This window comes from Somniosus microcephalus, chromosome 5 (assembly GCF_052327205.1).
Source record: "Somniosus microcephalus isolate GS21.2 chromosome 5, FLI_Smic_1.0, whole genome shotgun sequence".
Taxonomy (NCBI): Eukaryota; Metazoa; Chordata; class Chondrichthyes; order Squaliformes; family Somniosidae; genus Somniosus; species Somniosus microcephalus.
In genome coordinates this window covers 25,404,581-25,421,819 of record NC_140991.1, presented here as the reverse complement: position 1 = coordinate 25,421,819, position 17,239 = coordinate 25,404,581, and the positions used below count along the sequence as shown (strand labels likewise).

Here is a 17,239-nt window from a genome sequence, read left to right as displayed (position 1 = left end):
ATTAGGGTGGATAGCTCTTTGTCGGCCGGCATGGACAAGTTGGGCCGAATGGCCTCCTTCTGTGCTGTAAATATCTATGATTCTATGATCCTGGGGAGGGGGTCCAATCCCCGATCCTGGGGAGAGGGTCTGATCCCCGATCCTTGGGGCGTCCGATCCTGGGGGGTCTTTGGATGGGGGAGGTTCTGATGGCAGACGGCGGTGAGGGGGGCGGGTAGTCCGATGGAGGTGGGGAGGCTCCAATGGCAGGGAAGAAGGTAAGCGGGGGGTCGGTGAAGCACTCATGCTCCTCCTGGTCCACAAGTAGTGTTGTAAAGTCACTTTTTCCCCGAAACAGTCCTCACCTCCCTTTCATTGCCGGGTTTCCCGAGGCCTGGGAAACCCGGACGGCCATGGTTAAATCTGGAAGACAGGTTAAATCTGAGGCACGTAACCACATTATAATATTTAAATGGACAACCCACCTCCTGGGAGCAGGTTGGTCGCCCAGCCCCTGTCCCGCCTCCGTTAAACCCGGGAGTGGATGTGTTGGAGGCGGGTTGGGATGGGGTTTGAGATTTAAACAATTTTTTTGTTTACATCTCACCCGACTCCCAACCCACACGTTTTTAGGGATTAAAATTAGCCCCAGAAAGTGGTACGCACGCAGAGAAGGTCGGTAGGAACATGAAAGAGAAACGACAGGTGGGACCGGACCCTTCATCACAACCCAAAATTATACACCTTTCTTCATTTTTCTCACCCGGTCATTTTTCGGGGAGGGAGATCCACCTGAAACAGCCTCGGTTTTCTCCAGTAGTAATAGCGTGACGCACTGAACAAATCTCATTGTTGGGAGCTTCGGAACGTATGGAGCCAGGTTGAGGTCCATCCGGCCCATCCCAGTCCTGTCAAGCTGCTTTCCATCATCCAGTTTTTCTTTTTAACTTGCAACACAGATGGTAAAATAAATGGGAACATAGGAATTGCTGGACAAAAAAAACCGAGGTCCATCCAGTTCGCCTTCTACCATCACATGATAGGACGATAATGGAGTTGTTAACTAATCGCAGCAGTAAATCTCCATCAATTAGTCTGCGTGTGACAGACCCAGAAATGACGCGAAGAAAACCTCTGGTGGTGGAGAGCTTTGGGAACCACAGATCCAAAGTCGCCTGGTTCCTCCCAAGCATGTTACACTCACCACATGTCATAAATAAGCTGGGAATGTTAAAAGGACACCTCTGCCTTTGCAAGCTTCGACAGTGAATGTTTGCTCCTATCGAACTACAGGTATTTGTAACAGGGACCACTGACTCGCAATCAACAGCAGGGTGTCTGGCTGATTTCCTCAACTCCCTCACTAGTCCTCAGCCAGTAAGCCCAATTTTGACATTGCCCCCAAATTCTCACTGATCACTCGCACTTTAACGACCTCTGGGACTTTTAATGGGAAAAAATTGGTGTACCGAGGCAGAAAATCACGCTACACCCAGTATCATAGAATCATACAGCTCAGAAGAAGGCTATTCAGCCCGCGGTGGTGCCTATGCCAGCTCTTTGAAAGAGCTGTCTAATTAAACCAACATCACCCATTCCTTCCCCATTGCGTTGCGAATCTTTCCTTTTCAAGTGTATATATCCAATTCCCTTTTGAAAGTTACTATTGAATCTGCTTCCACCGCCCTTTCAGGCAGTGCATTCCAGATCACAACTTGCTTCGTAAAAAATGTTTTTCTGATTTGCCCTCTGGTTCTTTTGCCAATTATCTTAAATCTGTGTCCCTGGTTACCGACTCTCTTGTCAACGGAAACAGTTTCTCCTTATTAGCAGTTAATTTAGGAATTGGCAGCGTTTCCACATCAAATGTTGCAGATAGTGTTCAGAAAAAGCATACAAGAAACATTTAGGACAGTATTTAATACTGCGCAATAGCAAAATATTGCAGATGCTGGAAATCTGAAATAACAACAGAAAATGCTGGGAACACTCAGCAGGTCGGGCAGCATCTGTGGAGAGAGAAACAGAGTCAACGTTTCGAGTCGGGGACCCTTTGTCAGAACTGGCAAAGGTTAGAGAAGAGAGATTTTTAAGCAGGGGCAAGGAGGAGGGGAGGAAAGAACAAAAGGGAAGGTCTGTGATAGAATGGAAGGCAGGAGAGGTGGACTGACAAAAGGGATGATGGTGCAAGGCATACAAAAGATAAGGGAGAACCAGTGGATGTGGTGTATTTGGACTTTCAGAAGGCTTTCGATAAGGTCCCGCATAAGAGACTAGCGTGTAAAGTTAAAGCACATGGGATTGGGGGCAAGGTACTGACTTGGGTAGAGAACTGGTTGGCAGACAGGAAGCAAAGAGTTGGAATAAATGGGTCTTTTTCCGAGTGGAAGGTGTGGTGTATGTAACTTGTTCCACCTTAAGAGAACTTAAACCTGTTCCACCTTAAGAGATGTACTACTTTCTCTGGCTGCTGTATACGGTAATACCGGTGGCGACCACACCGGTATATAAGTGCTGTGTAGTAATTTGCTGGGTAGTACAGCCCTAACCTCCGAATAGTAAAGACCTATTGAAAAGTTATTCTTGTAGTCTGTGTCAGTAATTGACCTTAAATATAACTGGAACACACAGACTTAACAGTGGCGACGAGGATGGGATTACCCTGCGGCAGTTTACATCCACGGCAGCTTCGTCCTCAGAACGGGCGTCGAGAAGAGGCATCTACCCTCATCATCCTGCTGAACAGCACGTCGCACGGGAGGCATCGAGGACCCGGAGTGAAGAAGAGAAATTCTGAACTCGAAGCCCCCATCAGCGGCAGACAGCTATCTTCCTTCTACCACGGTGGTGGGTAAGCCAATCAGCGAAAGTCGGCCGCGTTGGCTGTAGCGAAGGGGAGGGAAGACGGAGGAAAGAAGGCGGTGAAATCGACCGCGGCCGGTGAAAAGGGCCGGGCCGCATTCGGGCCGAAAGGCGCAGCGACTGGGGCAGCTGAAGGCGTGAGAGCCGCGGTGAATTCGAACGCAGCGGGTGCACATAACCGGGCTGCAAGAAGGGCTGTGAGGCGCGATGGCAGGGAAGCGCGAATGCCCACGGGAACCGCGGTGGAGTAGAAGCAGCGTCGGGGGAGTTGTTAACCACTGGGGAGGCGAGACCGGCAGCAACACAGCAATCGCCATTGCAGCCAGCGGGTGAAGAAGACGAGCGCGGGAAAGACCGCCAAGCGCGGGAAGCCGCCATTTTGGAAAAAAAAAGTTGCAAAGATGCCTAAACATGGGAACATTAATACCTTTGATAGCGACAACGAAGATTGGACCACATATGTAGAACGCATAGAAGTTTATTGTAGAGCAAATAAGATACCAGATGGGGAGAAAGCACTAACCTTATTAAACTTAATGGGTGCGAAGACATACGGGCAATTGAAACACCTTCTATCACCAGAGAAACCGGCGGATAAGACTTTCGCGGATATTGTTACCGTCCTGAAAAATCATTTAAGCCCCACGCCGCTGATGCTAGCGGAACGATTTAAATTTTACAGCAGAAAGCAGCTGAAAGATGAAAGCAATGCTGAATTTTTAATTGAATTGCGAAAGCTAGCAAAGTACTGTCAGTTTGGAACAGGACTAACAGATGCGCTAAGAGATAAATTTGTGTGTGGATTGTTAAAAGAAGAGACACAACAGCGACTGCTTGAGGAGAATGAGCTGACGCTTGATAAAGCTGTCGCTATGGCAGCATCGCACGAAGCCGCAGCGAGAGGCACGGCGGTAATGCAGCTACGGTCACCGGAACTCAGCACAAATCAAATGGTCTTGGGTACAGTAAAATGTTATCGTTGTGGAAAGACAACACACGATCAGAACCAGTGCTGGTTCAAAAATAAGGAATGCAGAAAATGTGGCAGGCTTGGTCACATAGCTAAAGTATGCCGGTCAGGAGAGAAGACCAGCAACAAAAAGTCACCGCAGGGAAAGTACAGAAAGGTACACAAGGTGACAGAGAACAGTTCGAACGAACAGAAGTCAGATTCAGACGCCAGCAGTAATGAACTGGGTAGCTTAAGAGTACACAACGTTGGTAAGGAAGCAGACCTCCAGACAATTTGGGTCACACTTCAGATAGCAGGAGTCCAAGTGAAGATGGAATTGGACACTGGATCGGCATTGACGGTCATGAATAAGAAAGATTACAAAAGGTTATTCCAACATATTCCCCTACGGGATACGGAGATTGTATTGAAAACATGCACAGGGCAAAGAGTATACCCCATCGGAAAGATAGAGGTAAAGGTGGTCCACAAGGGCAAAGAAAGCCGAGGAATGGACTTATATGTGCTACCTGAAGGAGGTCCACCACTACTGGGACGGGAGTGGATTAGAAAAATGAATATGGACTGGCATTCCTTAAAAGCACTAACAGTAGATGCCAGGGAAACAGATGTCAAACCTAAACGATTGTCCAGAATATTGGACGATGCTAAAGAGGTGTTCCAGCAGGGACTGGGAACACTGAGAGGAATTACGGCAAACATCAAGATTGAAGAACATGCACAACCAAAATTTTTCAAAGCCAGACCGGTACCCTATGCGATACGACCTGCTGTGGAAGCGGAGCTGGAAGCGCTAGAACAATCAGGAGTACTGTCTAAGGTAGACTGGAGTGAGTGGGCTACGCCCATTGTTCCCGTGATGAAACGTCCTTCGAGCAACAAGCCGGGAGAACCAGGGAAGGTTCGCATCTGTGGAGATTTCAAGATCACTGTTAATCCGGTGCTTCACACGGTGCAGTATCCGCTTCCGCGGATTGAGGATATATTCGCGTCATTGTCGGGCGGGAAACACTTCACCAAGATAGACCTGGCGTAGGCGTACTTACAGATGGAAGTTGAGGAAGAGTCACGCCAGTACCTCACGATCAACACGCATAGAGGCTTGTACCGGTATAATAGACTGGTTTTTGGAGTGGCATCGGCTCCAGCAATTTGGCAGAGGGCCATGGAGCAGGTATTACAGGGAATTCCAGGCACACAATGTTACCTGGACGATATTCTGATTACAGGAGATGATGACGAGGAACACCTTGCAAATTTGGAACTGGTGCTCACCAGATTGAAAGAATATGGACTTCGAGTTAATCGCCAGAAATGTGAGTTCTTTCAGAAGCGGATCTCGTACTGTGGTCATGTCATTGACCAGGAGGGGCTTCATAAGTCTCCTGACAAGATCGAAGCTGTTGTGAAGGCTCCCGCTCCGGATAATGTATCCCAGTTGAGGTCGTTCCTAGGGTTGATTAACTATTACCATAAGTTTCTGCCAAATTTATCCACGGTACTGCACCCGCTGAACGCTCTTTTGCAGAAGGGAGTACCATGGGAGTGGAGCGAGGATTGTAAGAAGGCCTTTCGCAAAAGCAAGGAATTGATAACCTCAGAGGAAGTGTTGGCTCACTTCAACCCAACAGTGCCTATTCGTTTGGCTTGTGATGCTTCTCCATATGGTATTGGGGCAGTACTCTCACACAAGTTGCCAAATGGCACGGAGAGGCCAGTCGCGTTCGCATCCAGATCATTGACCTCCGCTGAGCGCAACTATGCTCAGATAGATAGGGAGGCTCTCAGCCTTGTGTGGGGAGTAAAGAAGTTTAATCATTACCTGCAGGGCCAAAAGTTTACGCTTCTGACAGACCATCAGCCGTTGGTATCCATTTTTAACCCTAAGAAGGGTGTGTCGGTGATGACAGCACAGAGACTCCAGAGATGGTCCCTTTTCCTAGGGGCACATCAATATCAGATAGAATTCAAAGGTACAAAGCAGCATGGTAATGCTGATGGGCTGTCGCGCCTGCCACTACCTGAAGAAGAGGAGACAACGACGGTTGACCCTGTTGAGTTATTTCACTCGACCATCATCGAGTGTTTACCAGTCACCAATGCAAGTATTGAAAGAGAAACCAGGAATGACCTGACACTGTCCCGAGTCTACGAGGTGACAGTGAAGGGATGGCCAGCACATGGTGATTCTCTGTTACCGGCATTCTCGGCAAGACGAGACCAGCTGTCCGTCTGTCAAGGAACATTGATGTATGGAACGAGAGTGATTATTCCTCCTGTTAAGGGAAAGAGTTCTAAAGGAACTGCATGAAGGTCATCTGGGGGGAGTCAAGATGAAAAGCCTTGCTAGGGCTTATGTGTGGTGGCCGGGTATCGACCAACAGATAGAGGAGCTGACGAAAAGCTGCTCAGGGTGCCAAAAAGTGCAAAATGCACCTCCGATTGCACCGCTGCATCCATGGGAATGGCCTTCAGCCCCATGGCAACGCGTACATATTGACTTTGCTGGTCCATTCATGGACTCCATGTTTCTAATTGCGGTGGACGCACATTCTAAATGGCCAGAAGTGATCAAGATGACTACCACTACTTCAGAAAAGACAATTGCGGTGTTAAGAACGATATTCGCAAGGCACGGATTGCCAGAACAAATATGTTCCGACAACGGACCACAGTTCGTGTCAGAAGAATTCCAAAAATTCTTAAAGAAGAATGGGGTGAAACATTATACCTCTGCCCCATATCATCCGGCTACAAATGGGTTGGCCGAGAGATTTGTACAAACATTCAAAAAGGCAATAAAGGCCATGAGCGAAGATCAGATTCCACTACAACATAAGGTGGAAAAGTTTCTACTGGCATATCGAAACGCCACTCATGCAGTGACAAACCAAAGTCCTGCCATGATGTTCTATAACAGGAGGTTGCGGTCCAGGTTGGACTTGTTAAAACCAAATGTGCGAAGGGAAGTTGAAAACAAACCGTTCCAGCATATAAATAACAAGACCACTCGGAGTTTCGAGGTAGGACAACCAGTGTTGGCCAGGGACTATGGAAACGAGAAATGGCAATCCGGAACAATTCGGGCCAGACAAGGACCCCTGATGTACACGGTAGATGTTGGTAAAAATGTAATACGGCGTCATGCTGACCAACTGGTAGAATTGAGAACAAGGGTCGAACCCATGGTTACGACAGAGACAACCGTGGAAGAAGTTAGTGAACCTGAAGCATCTACCTCGGCAGTGAATGTACCTGATGATGATGTCCAAGAATGTACCTGATGATGAGTCGGATGCAGCATTTCCAAATTTGCAGACGACACTAAACTAGGAGGGGGGGTGGGCTCAGAGGAAGAGACCAGGAAGCTCCAGAGCGATTTGGACAGACTGGGCGATTGGGCGGATAAATGGCAGATGCACTATAATGTGGACAAGTGCGAAGTTATCCACCTTGGGTGCAGGAACGGGAGGGCAAATTATTATTTAAATGGCAATAGATTGGGAGAGGGGGAAGTACAGAGAGACCTGGGTGTTCTTGTACACCAGTCACTGAAGGCGAGCATGCAGGTGCAACAGGCGGTCAAGAAGGCAAACGGTATGCTGGCCTTCATAGCAAAAGGGTTAGAATACAGGAACAGGGATACCTTGCTGCAGCTGTACAGGGCACTGGTGAGACCACACCTCGAGTACTGTGTACAGTTTTGGTCGCCTCATCTGAGGAAGGATGTTCTTGCCATGGAGGGGGTGCAGCGGCGATTCACCAGGCTGATACCAGGAATGGCGGGAATGACCTATGAGGAGAGACTATGTAGTTTAGGGATGTACACACTGGAGTTTAGAAGATTGAGAGGGGACCTCATAGAAGTGTATAAAATTCTGACAGGTCTAGACAGACTGGATGCAGAAGGAATGTTTCCCTTGGCGGGTGAGAACAGAACTAGAGGACATAATTTAAGGATAAGGGCTAAACCATTTAGGACAGAGATGAGGGGGAATTTCTTCACTCAGAGAGTGGTGAACCTGTGGAACTCATTGCCACAGAGGGCAGTGTACGCCAGCTCATTAAATATATTTAAGAGGGAATTAGATATATTTCTACGGGCAAAAGGGGTTAAGGGTTACGGAGAGAAGGCGGGGACGGGATACTGAATTAAAGGATCAGCCATGATCTCATCGAATGGCGGAGCAGGCACGAAGGGCCGAATGGCCTACTCCTGCTCCTATCTTCTATGTATCTATGTATCTATAAGAGACCAACTAGAGGAGTCACCTCAGCAACAAGAATCAGAGACCCCTGAAAGGCGTTATCCAACTCGAATCAGGAGGCCTCCTGAGAGACTGAACCTTTGAACTGTTTCTACATGAAGTTGTATATGTATATACTAGCTGACGTGCCCGGCGGTGCCGAGGCTTTTTCGAGGGCATGTTGTTGTTGGAAGAGAGAGAGAGAGAGCGACTGGGGGTGGGGGGGGAGGGAGGGCGGGGGGGGGAAGGGAGGGCGGGGGTGGAAGGGAAGGGGGGGAAGGGAAGGGGGGAGATGGGGGGAAGGGGGAAGGGGGGGAAGGGAAGGGGGAAGGGGAGGGGGCGGGGGGAGGGAGGGGGGAAGGGGAGGGGGGAGGGGGGAAGGGGGGAAGGGGGAGGGAGGGGGGAAGGGGAGCGCGGGGGGGGAGGGAGGGGAGGGAGGGCGGGGGGCCCCCCCGAGGGTCGCGGCCCCCCCCGAGGGTCGCGCCCCCCCCCGAGGGTCGCGGCCCCCGCAGAGGGTCGCGCCCCCCCCCCCCCGAGGTGAAGGCCGCCGACTGCAGCTGTGCGAGACGGCCGGGCGGCCGGTTGCCAGGGTGACGCTTGACGCTCAGCAAGCCCCGCCCCCCGGCCGAGCCAGAGAGAGACGCCGCGTCTCAGCTCCTGCTGCGCGCGCACCCTAGCGGCGCTGGGCTGAGGCTCGGCCCTCCAGCCTTCGAGTGGGGCCGGGAGGTGCCTAGCTCAGGCGTGGGTGTGAAGGAGAAGCTGAGGCTTCGAGGCCTACCTGGAAAAACGGGGAAAGGTAGGAAAATTAATGAGATTAGATAAGTTAATTTGTTTCTAAATCATTTTTTTAAAAAACAATATGTGTTTTAAAAGCAACGTTTTTTTTTAAGACGCAGAAAGCGGGAAAAAGAAAGGAAAAGTTTGGAATCAAGATGGCGGCGACTCACCTCGGTTCAGAACGATAAAGCCCGGCCACACACGCACCGATTGGCCCGGCGGCACACGCCAGCAACCCGGCGTACGATTGGTCGAGCTCGAGGTCACTCTGTCGCTAATGAGCGGATAATGAGATGCTAATGAGCGGAATGTTGAAGGTTTTTGGGATACCGCGGGCGCAATTTTAGCCCGGCCGAAACGTAAATACACTTAAAACCGTCTCGGAAGCGTAAGCTTTCTTTGGAGGTAACGCGCGCGTAGGTACGCCCTGTAACTTTCGAGCGCATAGCCCGCCAGATGCACAGGCGATGACAGACAGAATGACAGATAGACAGAATGACAGAAAGACAGAATGACAGAAGTACCGATTTATATATATAGACTAGCTGAAGTGCCCGGCGGTGCCGAGGCTTTTTTGAGCGCATGTTGTTGTTGGAAGAGAGAGAGAGAGAGCGACTGGGGGGGTGGGAGGGAGGGCGGGGGGGAAGGGAGGGTGGGGGGGGGAAGGGAGGGCGGGGGGGGGGGAAGGGAAGGGGGGAAGGGGGAGGGGGGGAAGGGAGGGAGGGAGGGGAAGGGGGGGGCGGGGGGGGAGGGAGGGGGAGGGGGAGGGGGGGGCGGGGGGGAGGGGGGAGGGAGGGGGCAGGGGGGAGGGGGGGAAGGGGAGAGGGCGGGGGAGGGAGGGGGGGCGCGGGTGAGGGGAGGGGAGGGAGGGGAGGGGGGGCGCGGGGGGGGGGAAGGGGAGGGAGGGGAGCGGGGGGCGCGGGGGGGAGGGAGGAGAGGGAGGGCGGGGGGCCCCCCGAGGGTCGCGGCCCCCCCCCCCCGAGGGTCGCGCCCCCCCTGAGGGTCGCGCCCCCCCCCGAGGGTCGCGGCCCCCCGTGGGTCGCGCCCCCCCCCGAGGGTCGTGCCCCCCGCAGAGGGTCGCGCCCCCCCCCCCGAGGTGAAGACCGCCGATTGCGGCTGTGCGAGACGGCCGGGCGGCTGGTTGCCAGGGTGACGCTTGGCGGCCCCCCGTGGGCCGCGCCCCCCCCCCCCCGAGGGTCGCGCCCCCCCCCGAGGGGAAGACCGCCGATTGCGGCTGTGCGAGACGGCCGGGGGGCCGGTTGCCAGGGTGACGCTTGACGCTCAGCAAGCCCCGCCCCCTGGCCGAGCCAGAGAGAGACGCCGCGTCTCAGCTCCTGCTGCGCGCGCACCCTAGCGGCGCTGGGCTGAGGCTCGGCCCTCCAGCCTTCGAGTGGGGCCGGGAGGTGCCTAGCTCGGGCATGGGTGTGAAGGAGAAGCCGAGGCTTCGAGGCCTACCTGGAAAAACGGGGAAAGGTAGGAAAATTAATGAGATTAGATAAGTTAATTCGTTTCTAAATCATTTTTTTTTAAAACAATATGTGTTTTAAAAGAAACGTTTTTTTTTTAAGACGCAGAAAGCGGGAAAAAGAAAGGAAAAGTTTGGAATCAAGATGGCGGTGACTCACCTCGGTTCAGAACGATAAAGCCCGGCCACACATGCACCGATTGGCCCGGTGGCACACGCCAGCAACCCGGCGTACGATTGGTCGAGCTCGAGGTCACTCTGTCGCTAATGAGCAGATAATGAGATGCTAATGAGCGGAATGTTGAAGGTTTTTGGGATACCGCGGGCGCAATTTTAGCCCGGCCGAAACGTAAATACGCTTAAAACCGTCTCGGAAGCGTAAGCTTTCTTTGGAGGTAACGCGCGCGTAGGTACGCCCTGTAACTTTCGAGCGCATAGCCCGCCAGACGCACAGGCGATGACAGACAGAATGACAGATAGACAGAATGACAGAAGTACCGATTTATATATATAGATGTTATTATGTTATGTTAAATGGGGATATAACTGTTAAGCTAAAAAGAGAGGATTGTGGTGTATGTAACTTGTTCCACCTTAAGAGAACTTAAACCTGTTCCACCTTAAGAGATGTACTACTTTCTCTGGCTGCTGTATACGGTAATACCGGTGGCGACCACACCGGTATATAAGTGCTGTGTAGTAATTTGCTGGGTAGTACAGCCCTAACCTCCGAATAGTAAAGACCTATTGAAAAGTTATTCTTGTAGTCTGTGTCAGTAATTGACCTTAAATATAACTGGAACACACAGACTTAACAGAAGGCAGTGACTAGTGGGGTACCGCAGGGATCGGTGCTAGGACCCCAGTTATTCACAATATATATTAATGATCTAGACGAGGGAACTAGATGTAATATCTCCAAGTTTGCAGACGCCACAAAGCTGGTTGGGCGTGTGTGCTGTGAGGAGGATGCCGAGAAACTCCAGTACGATTTGGACAGGTTGGGCGATTGGGCAGATGCATGGCAGATGCAGTATAATGTGGGTAAATGCAAGGTTATCCACTTTGGTGGCAAAAACAGGAAGGCAGATTATTATCTGAACGGCAATAGATTGGGAAAAGGGGAAGTGCAACGAGACCTGGGTGTCCTTGTGCACCAGTCGCTGAAGGTAAGCATGCAGGTGCAGCAGGCGGTTAAGAAGGCAAATGGTATGCTGGCCTTCAGAGCGAGAGGATTCGAGTACAGGAGTAAAGATGTCTTGCTGCAGTTGTACAGGGCCTTGGTGAGTCCACACCTTGAGTATTGTGTGCAGTTTTGGTTGCCTTATCTAAGGAAGGATGTTCTTGCCATGGAGGGAGTGCAGCGAAGATTCACCAGACTGATACCTGGGATGGCAGGAATGACGTATGAAGAGAGATTGAGTCGATTAGGCTTATACTCGCTCGAGTTTAGAAGAATGAGAGGGGATCTCATTGAAATTTATAAAATTCTAACAGGACTAGACAGACTAGATGTAGGAAGGATGTTCCCGATGACGGGGGAGTCCAGAACAAGGGGTCACAGTCTAAGGATAAGGGGTAAGCCATTTAGGACTGAGATGAGGAGGAATTTCTTCACCCAAAGAGTGATGAACCTGTGGAATTCTCTACCACAGAAGACAGTTGAGGCCAATTCATTAAATATATTCAAGAAGGAGTTAGATATATTTCTTAAGGCTAAGGGGGGATCAAGGGATATGGGGCAAAAGCAGGGACAGGGTACTGAATTTGGATGATCAGCCATGATCGCATTGAATGGCGGAGCAGGCTCGAGGGGCCGAATGGCCTACTCCTGCTCCTATCTTCTATGTTTCTATGTTAGATGAGGTGTGAATGATGATGGCAGCAACATTAACAGCTACCATGTGAGAAAACAAGAGAAAAAATATATAAATAAATACAGGGGCCAAGGTTATAGTCTGAAATTGTTGAACGCGCTGTTAAGTCCAGAAGGCTGTAAAGTGCCTAATTGAAAGATGAGGTGCTGTTCCTCGAGCTTACGTTGAGCTTCATTGGAACAGTGTACGAGGCCGAGGGTGGAGAGATCAGAGTGGGAGTGGAGCGGAGAATTAAAGTGACAGGCGACCGTTACCTCTCCTTTTGCCTTGCACCATCATCCCTTTTGTCAGTCAATCTCTCCTGCCTGACCTGCTGAGTGTTTCCAGCATCTTCTGTTGTTATTTCAATACTGCGCAACCTCTTCACCTCTTCATTATTCCAGCATCAGACTCCTGAGAGTTAGATGCCAAAGCCTGAAAGGATTCTTAAGGCGGCAGTTTTTAGATCAGCGCCGCCTCAGAGCAACATAAATCAGACAGAGCTGAGATGTACTGCCAGCCAAGTTTTTAAAAAAATCTTTGCCACACTGTACATAGTTTTGCATTTGAATGTCGACTACTTCAAATCACGATTTCCGCAGCACTATTGTTATGTTTTCCGTTTTACAGAGACTTGTGCGACCAGTTCCCGAGTCCACAGATAAGCCTTCTTCTTGGCGACACATATACAACTGTCCAGGAGGTTAGTCAGAAGGATTGTAACATGTGTACCTACAGGTTTATTACCCAGTTAGATCCAGAATTTCCTCCGCCCTATTTAAAAATCAACTTTTGTGCTCATTTTAGTGCTGAGGAATAGAAATCTTTGCATTTTCAGACATTCACCTGAGGGGGTAATTTCAACCAAACTGACCGGGCGGGAAACCCACGGGATTGGGTGGAACGCCGGTTTTACACCCCGCCCAATATTGCTCTGCACTGACTTCACATTCAATGGAGAGTAAAATTGTAAAAGGTGTAAAAACCAGCATCGCACTCATCAGCTTTCCAACAGATTGGTTATGTTAGAGTTGCCCCCCGCTCCCAGTACAGTGTTGGTATCAACCACAGCCAGATGCGGAGTGAAGCTCCCTCTATTAGCCTCCTTGGAAAAAGTGCAACATCCCCACCGACATCTGAAATCCTTGGCCCAAGACCGCACAAATTGGAGGAGAAGCATCCGGGAAGGCGCCGAACACCTCGAGTCTCTTCGCCGGGAGCAAGCGGAAGTCAAGCGCAGGCAGCGCAAGGAGCGCACATCAACCCAAGCACCCCACCCACCCGCCCCTTCAACCACCGTTTGCCCCACCTGTGACAGACTGTAGGTCCCGCATTGGGCTCATCAGTCACCTGGGAACTCATTTTTAATGTGGAAGCAAGTCATCCTCGCTTCCAAGGGACTGCCTAAGAGAAGATTATGCCCCAGCCCAACCTCTAAATGTGATATTCCAAATGTGACTTCCCCCCCCCCGCTTTCCCACCCCAGTCATCCAGTGGCCACTCTGACGAAGGTTGGCAAAGGTGCGCCATGTTTACTGGGGACTGGTGATCTGCCTGAAGTTATTCCGCATTGGACACTAACAACCGGCAAGCAGCGGATATTTCCATCCATCATTCTGTGCTAGCTTTGAACCCAGGTCCCCCCAGAAGTGAAAGGCCAGTGTCTAACACACCGCACCAATCAATTCCTTCCACATTCTACATATAATTACATATAATTTACAGCACAGAAGCAGGCCATTCGGCCCAACTGGTCTGTGTCGGTGTTTATGTTCCACACGAGCCTCTTCCCACCCTACTTCCTCTCAGCCTGTCAGCAGATCCTTTTGTTCCATTTCTCAACTCGTGGACTCATCGAACTTCCCCTTAAATGCATCATTCTTACTGAATTGTGCAAAGTGAACACACGCTCTTGGTCATCTCATGTCGCAGATCCATGAATTGGGAATCTTCCACAATTGCGAAGATCTGGTTAGCACTGAGGATTGAGTTCCTTCTTTCAGAGCAAGCTAAGATAGAGCAGGAAAGCGTGGGCCAGAGGACCTGTTAGGCACTGGATGCGCGTGAGGTTTAAGCAGTATGTAGTTAATGAGGGTTTCCCACATTCATTAGCTGATCCCAGGGTCCACATATTTTCAATATCCTGCAGCCTATTTGTTGTTGTCGTTGTTGCCTGGCTGTATGGCCTCCTGGGCTGGGAACTTCCTCGGAGCTGCTCCTGCTCCACCGGCTTTACTTTGGCGGAAGAGCACCGAGAGTCATTTTAATCGGACCCCACCACGGCGGGCAACGATTCGATTCTATCAGGTTCCCTCCGGGCGGGTTATGTTAAAAATAACCAACCCCGCCCCACCTGTTTACGCGCACGAAAGGGGTTTCCGCCACACTTCCGGCCAAGTAACACTGCTGGAACGGGAGCAGCTCCTAGAAATTTCCTGACCCGGATATTTCAAAAATAAAATACAGAATTTTCCTTGAAAGTCACAGAAATGACTTTAGAAGGTTGTTATTATCCCCTCCACGTGTTTAAAGTAATCGAATCTAAAAAAGATGATTCTGAAGGTGATTGTGTGGGAATGTCAGTCAGTCAGTCAACATTTATTAAAAATGAAAAAGTAAGTTGAGGATGAGTGTACTTCCTTAAAAAAATGTTAACCTTCACTTCCAGCAGGGAGCTGTGCTCGAAAGTAGCATGGTTCAGTGACAGGGCTACAACACTACCGTGGCAATTCTCCGACCTGCTCTCTCTTCGAACAGAATTACCCACTGGAAGTGTGGGAGCACTGAATTTACACTTATGTATTTTACTGTCAATTTAAACTGTTTGCTTTTTAAAACCTCTGTGACTGTGACCATAGTACACTGTCCGTGTTGTGTATGTAATATGTGTGCTACTTTGAACCTATGTATAGTCCCTACCTCCAACCAGTAAAGACCTGTTTGAGTTATACGTTTAAGTCTTTGTGTTAATTGTTCAATACAATACACATACTTAACAGTCCGCCTACATGCTGCATGACCTCTGCAGCCTTTGATACAATCAATAACAGGATCTCCCTCTATCATTCAGCTCTTGCTTGGTTCCACTCTTACCTATTCAATCATAACTGCAGCTTCTCTAACAATGGCTTCTCTTCCCTTTCCTAAGCCATTCCCTCCCGAGTCCCCAAGGATCCATTTTTGAACCCTTATCTACATGCTTCCCCTTGGCAACATCATGAGAAGCCATGGGGTCAGCTTCCACATGTTTCCAATGACATCCAACTCTATTATCCACCTACTGTATTTACCTCTCCACCGCCTCTGTGCTGTCAGACTGCTTATCCGACATTCATTGGCTCCCAGTCCCCCAACATCTATCATTTAAAATCTGCATCCTTGTGTTTAATTCTGCAGCCTCCTACAATCCTACAACCACCACCTCCGACCTCTCCATTCCTCTCACTATAGCCTCTTCTGCCTCCCATTTTTCCTTCGCCTTATCATTGCACCTGTGCCTTCAAACAGCTAGGTCCCAGACTCTGGAAATTTTCCTCCCCCTGAACCCTTCACCTCTCTACCTCCCTCTTCTACTTTGAGATCCTCCTTAATGGTAGCATAGTGGAACGGTAGCATAGTGGTAATGTTAGTGGTAATGTTACTGGATTAGTAATCCATGAGGCCTGGATTACTAATCCAGTGACAACTAGTTCAAATCCCACCACGGCAGCTGGGGAATTTAAATTCAGTTAATTAAATAAATGGAATAAAAAGCTAGTATCAGTAATGGTGACTATGAAACTACTGGATTGTCGTAAAGACCCATCTGGTTCACTAATGTCCTTTAGGGAAGGAAATCTATCGTCCTTACCCGGTCTGGCCTATATGTGACTCCAGACTCACATCAATGTGGTTGACTCTTAACTGCACTCTGAAATGGCCTAGCAAGCCACTCAAGGGCAATTAGGGATGGGCAATAAATGCTAGCCTTGCCAGCGAAGCCCACATTCCATGAACGAATTAAAAAAAAAAACACTTTGACCAAGTCTTCTTATTCTCTTCATTTTATTTTGGCTTGCCTTCCTTATGCCTCTATGAAGAGCTTTGGGGCATTTTTCTATGTTAAAGATGCTATACAAGTGCTTCTTGTTGTTCTTGTTCCTTAATCAGATTGATTGTTTCTAATTTATTTTAGCCAGAAAAAGCTATAGAGGTATATGAACAAGTTTTGAAGAAAAACCCTTATGATGGACACTTGGTGAGGAAGATTGGTCAAGTGTTAGTTAAAACTCACCACTACACCAAGGTATGGGAATCCAACTCTCGACAAGACTGTTATATGTACAGGAAACTTTGTGCTATCCGGCACCGACGGGACCGAGCTGTTACCGTTCCCTCAAAACTGCCAGACACTCCAGCGTTAATGTTGAAGCATACGGTTCAGCTCCGTATCTGGCAACAAACACTGTTGCTTAGCAACAGCTTCTAAACAGTCGGCCGTACCTTGGAAGCGTCTCTGTCGCTTAGCAACAGCTTCAGAGAGACTTTGCAGAGCCTGACTGTTGAAAAAAAAAAAACCTAACAAAACGGCTCCTGATTTTTGCCGGTGGCTCGAGCTTGCCGGACATTTAGCCTCCGGATAACACAAAGCTTCCTGTAATTGGCTTAATGTCCCTCAACATAATTTACTATTAGTCATTGATCATACTGTTTACTGAAGAAGACTTTGCAGTACTTTTTTAAATCACTTACTGTGAGCATTACATCCTCACAGCATTACTTGTGGTCATTGGGTACAACTCTCAGCTCCCGTACAAACATAAGACCATTACTTTCAAATCCAAAATTAACCTGAAGATGTTATATTTTGATCAACTTTCTGAGTACAAGTAAACTAGCCGGGTGTGAGAAATACTGAATTCTTAATTCTTGTACGCCAAATCTATAAAGATCAAATATAATAGCAAAATACTGCGGATGCTGGAAATCTGAAATAACAACAGAAAATGCTGGAAATACTCAGCAGGCCAGGCAGCATCCGTGGAGAGAGAAACAGAGTTAATGTTTCAGGTCTGGGACCCTTCATCAGAACTGGAAAAAG

The 17,239-nt window shown here is 49.4% G+C and overlaps 1 pseudogene; it reads left to right on the top strand.

Annotated features, from left to right (window-relative positions):
• The window catches only part of LOC147116960 (tetratricopeptide repeat protein 21B-like), a 106,850-nt pseudogene that overhangs the window by 42,504 nt on the left and 47,107 nt on the right, over positions 1–17,239 (top strand).